The following is a 5,405-nucleotide window of genomic DNA, read 5'->3' as shown; positions in this document are numbered from 1 at the left end:
CTTGTCAGTAACTGATGTTAGATTTTTTTGTTAAATGGCCAATGTTATATTTCTTCCTTTACACTAACTAATGTTATTTCGTCCTTTTAAGTTTTTGTTTTATACTACCGGCAGTTTAGCCATTTTATAAAAGTTAAACAGAGAATATAACATTAGTTGGTGTAAAGGACGAAATGTTGACAAACCTAAAAATTGTAAAGGACGATTCCTGTAATTTTTTTTATGTCTAAGGACGATTCGTGCAATATGATATAGATCCCTAAATACGATAACTGCGATTAACTCTTTTTTAATAAAGCTGGAAAAGGGGTTAAAAACTCAAAATGGCTAGTTCCTAGTCCGGTCAGGTTGGCTAGAAACACTTTTGGTCTAATCTTCTAAACATAGATAGTTTATAATTACAGTTTGCGAACTATAATTTCTTAATAGTAGTTGCTTTTTGAATAAAAGAATTTAAGGGTTGTACGCATTGATAACACTATCTGTGATTTTCAACCTGTTTGACTCGTTTCATTCTTAGCTAAAAATTCTTTTTCAACCCAATTGATCTGATTAAACAAAACGTAACCCAAATTGACTCATTTATAAGTGACGGATCTATATTGCCACCTCTAGTTTGTAAGATCGCATTGTCGTGCACATGGGTCATTCTTTTTTTCTTTTATCAGGTTGCTGCAGCTTCCTTTGGGCACTTCTCCTATAACAGAAATCACTGATGACCTTATATCTATGGCATCTTTAAGGTTTCTTGCGGTGTAGTTACGATTGGTGATAGGGAGTTAAAGACGGCTTCACTAGAATTTTTTAACCATATGTAACACGAGATTATTAACATGTGCTAGACGCACTAGAAGCCGTTAGCTAGTATGATGTTGATGCAGAATCCTATATAAGAATTAATCATGTTCGTATATCACGCGACTTCACAAGATACTAACATAACATGAGATGATGATGATGATGATGATGATGATGATGCATACATAAGCTGTAGATAATATGGATAGTCGCAACACATTGCGTGTTGAAGTCGATGATTCGTTATTTGTCTGGCGGTTTGTTTCTTTTACTTGCTGTTTCAGGGAGGAATCAGGTACTGGTTTTTGTAAACAAAGTCTAGTTCAACTACATATATTTAATAAACAACATCATTCTTATTCTTATTCATGTATTATTCTTGTTTGAATGCCTCCCTTTCTTCCTGCACAAAAACAAACAAATTCTGGGTATCAACGATCGTTTCTTTTTCTTTTGAGCCGCTGCAGCCTTCCGTCTTTGCTCGAATTCAGACCTCCATGTTCTAAGCTCCCGTTCCACCACCAATTTCCCTTCTTTCGCCCTCTCCGCCTTTTGAACCGTAGCGGAGAGCTCTTCCTTCTTCAAAACATTATCACGCTTTACTTGTTCAAGCTTCTTCATCGTTTCCAGTTCAGACACTTTAGCTAAATCAATTTGAGAAATGGCTTTTGAAACGCGATCGTTAGCTTCATCCTCGGCTTCCTTGGCTTTCCGGGTTAGCTCATGGTATTTGTCCACAGAAAGAGTGATTCCTGACTCGGGTTCGCTTTCATCGCTTCTTGCCGACTCGCTCTCCTCAACCGCGCTAATCGCTCCATGAGCAAACCTTTTATAAGATAGAATGTATAAGTTAGGCTTTATTGTTATATTATTACTATAGTTAGGAGATATTGTTTGACTAGGTTTATTCTTTTACCTATATATATATATATATATATATATATATATATATATATATATATATATATAGTATATCAATAATACAAACGCCAAATTGAGGTTTTTGTTATTCTGTACCTTTGTGACGCGCGTGCTGCCTCGACCTCCCTTACTGCAGCATTTAGTTTACCCATCACTCTGCCTTCTCCTTTTTTGGCTTGTTTTGCTGCTTTTTTGGTTTCCTTCAACTCTTTGCGTGCTTTTCGTGCACGCGATTTAGCCTGATCCATTTCTTCGACTGCTTTGTCTACTTGTTTCGGCATCTTCTCTTTCATTTCGTTTATTGATATTTCAGAAACCGTTCTCATTAAATTGGCTTCGAGAGACAGCATCACAACCGCCTCCGTCCCACCATTCTGTTTTACCGCCACAAGTGTCGCTTTCTCTTGTTCCAGCTCCGAGGTTAACGAATTAACATTTAGTTTCATATTATTCACTTCGCTTTTTCAATATTATTCCTCACTTCTTCGAGGTGGGTTTTCGCTGAATCGACCGCGGTTTGTGTACCTTTGTGAGTTTCTTCCATGTAAGACGCGAGTTCGGCTTCCAAATCGCGAAGCAAAACCGAAGCAGCGTCCAGTTGGCTGATCTTTTCCAATTCTTCTTCTAACTGCTCCAGTTCTTGTTCATACTCCAAAGCTACTTCGGTTCGGTGTTCTTCAACCTCTAAATAAGCACCGTGGGCCGACTCTAACGCCTCTTTCGTGGTTATCCGTTTAACAGTCAGATCTTCAACAATTTTCTCAGTTTCTGTAGAACTAGACTCAGCCTCTTCAGCATCCTTTATAGCTAAATCTCTATCCGGTACAAGTAAACTATAATCTTTTTCAAGGTTTTCGAGCTCGAGTTTAATCGCTTTGAGTTCTGAAACCGCCGCTTGATATCGAGCCTGTGCAACTTCTAATTGTGCCTTGGCAGCCACACTAGATTCATCTGCAACACCTTGATGTAATTCATCCACTCTTAGTAATGTGAGTTCGGCATCTTGTTTTACTTGACTCTCTTTGGTCTGGGCTTGCTCCAGATGCAGTTTCAAATCCCCTATACACTTCTTTGCACTCTCGAGCTCTTTTAAGACTTGCTCCTTTGATTCTTCGGCGGCTTCGGACTTTTTCTTTAATGGTGGGAGCTCTTCTTATGCTTTTCGTAGTTCTTGTGCTGCTCGCTTGCGCCTCTGCATATCACGAACAAAGTTTAGAGATAAAAGCATAATATAATATCAAGTAAACTTATAATAACTCAGATTGTACCTCCGCGATCTGAACCTTATGTTCTTTCCAGTCCACAATTTCGCTGAACATGGAAACGGCATCTTTAACCGACTCAAAGGGCGTCGTTGTATCAACATCTCCTAGTCTACTCTCGGATTTCTCAAGCCTTTTTTCTACATGACCAAGATCTTGTGCCGAATGACCATCATGTTGACCCGTAAAATCGTCTTCTTCAATACGACAGTCACCCTTAGGACCACCTTCTTGAACATGGTCTTCTGTTTGAGGTTCTATTTCTCCGTTCCTGACCCGATTACCCGATCCTTCACCATTATCCATTCCACAATGGTTCTAAACAAACACCTACAATTTAAGTTACACCATCAAAATCATGATCTTAAGCATCATTCATACAAAATAATACGTAACCAACATATTATAAGCAAATTAAATGCATACCGGGAAATAACAGGAATACAATCCAAAGGCTTATTAAATCTGTCGCCGTAAATTGCCAACGATAACTTGATCAAATCGAATAAGCCAACGATTATCGCTTCGGAAATTACCAATAACCAAAATCAATCTAAATGAAAATGATGATCAATTGATAATGAAAGCAAAGAGAAAAATTTGAAGGAAATAATTATGGCAACAAAAAGAATCACAATTTCACCACAATTTGATCTGGTAAGGGTGATGTTTTTTCTTTGTTTTTTTTATGTTTGTTGGGTTTCTCTATTTTTAGTTCAAAGTATAATGCTGTTCCTGATTTTTAGTTCAATTTGATCTGGAAGCGTGCTATTCTACCCAAATCAACGCATGATAGTGTAGACCCATAATTTGTTAACTATGATCAAAGTCCAACGAGTTACGAGCCTTCCAAAGACACCAAAACAAGGAAAGAATGATAGTGTAGACCCATAATTTGTTAATTATGATCAAAGTCCAACGAGTTACGAGCCTTCTAAAGACACCAAAACAAGGAAAGAATGACTACCATTTGTGGTCTGATTGCGGTTGCTACTAAAAGAGATTGGCCTCTTTTTCAACTTGACGTCAACAATGCTTTTCTTCATGGTGATTTAGATGAGGAGATTTATATGTCTCCACCACCTGGAATGCAGCTTCCACATAACCAGGTTCTTAAACTTCAAAAGTCTTTGTATGGTTTAAAACAAGCTTCTCATCAGTGGTATGGGAAGTTATCTTCTGCCTTGAAATCCTGGGGTTACGTTGGTTCCCAAAATGATCATTCTTTGTTCTCAAATTCCATGGGATCTTCGGTGGTATATGTTGCCATTTATGTTGATGATATTTTGGTCACTGGTAACAATATGGAAGAGATAAACAGTTTAAAAAGTCTTCTGGATACATCATTCAAAATCAAGGATTTAGGATCTCTTAACTATTTTCTGGGATTGGAAGTTCTTTACACTACTGACAGTGTTATCATGTGTCAACAAAAGTTTGTTACGGATATGCTTTCAGAATTTGACACTTTAGCTATTCCCGTAACCAATTCTCCTTTACCCCATCACTTACAGCTCAAAATTCATGAAGGCATTCCATTACAGATCATTTGCTTTACCAAAAGCTTGTTGGTAAACTCAATTATCTTACACACACAAGACCAGATATTGCTTTCGCCGTTCAGTTTTTGAGTCAATTCATGCAAGATCCACTATTGCCTCATTGGAATGTTGTTATGCATACACTTTCTTATGTCAAACGCACTGTGTCTCAAGGATTATTTTTCAACAATAAATCCTCTTTTGAATTACCAGCCTTTTGCGATTCTGATTGGACAGTTTGTCCCAATACACGACTCTCTTGGTGGATCTCCAATTTCTTGGAAATCAAAGAAACAACCTACTGTTTCTTTAAGTAGAGGCTGGGTATCGATCGCTTCGTCGTGTGACTGCCAAACTTGCTTGGTTAATGCGACTCCTCACAGAATTTAATGTTCCGGATCTTGTTCCTACACTCTCAAATGTGATAGTCAGGCTGCAATTTATATTGCTAAGAATCCTGTTTTTCATGAGCGAACGAAACATATCGAGACTGATTGTCATTTTGTTCATGAAAAGCTCCAAGAAGGTCTCGTAACTTTGGTACATACTAATTCGAAGGATCAGCTTGCTGACATTTTTACGAAAAGTCTACCAGGACCTCAATTTCACGAGCTATTATGCAAGTTGGAGTTTTCTCAACCTCCAACTTGAGAAGGGGGGGGGGGGGGGGCGTATATGTATGTACATATACGCCCGTGTATCTTCTTATACGGGCGTAGATGTATATACATATACGGTCTTGTATAGTGTGTGTGTATATATAGTTTTGTGTTTGTTATTTGAGTTAGTTGTAACTGTAATCTCTCAGATAATAAAATTTATTTTCTTTCTTTCTTCACATGCTATTCGTTCTTTGAACATTAACATCCAATATGGTATTTTC

At 37.8% G+C, this 5,405-nt stretch overlaps 1 pseudogene; it reads right to left on the bottom strand.

The window, feature by feature from the left end:
* Positions 1–1,162: 1,162 nt before the first annotated feature.
* On the bottom strand, positions 1,163–3,287 carry LOC143621262 (protein WEAK CHLOROPLAST MOVEMENT UNDER BLUE LIGHT 1 pseudogene; annotated as a pseudogene).
* Positions 3,288–5,405: the final 2,118 nt, after the last annotated feature.

The sequence above is a fragment of the Bidens hawaiensis genome, unplaced genomic scaffold (genome assembly GCF_021521415.1).
Source record: "Bidens hawaiensis isolate Kalapana, Puna unplaced genomic scaffold, B.hawaiensis_p1.1 tig00002817_1, whole genome shotgun sequence".
Taxonomy (NCBI): domain Eukaryota; kingdom Viridiplantae; phylum Streptophyta; class Magnoliopsida; order Asterales; family Asteraceae; genus Bidens; species Bidens hawaiensis.
The sequence above is the reverse complement of the archived record's forward strand: the minus strand, read 5'-3'. Positions and strand labels throughout refer to the sequence as shown.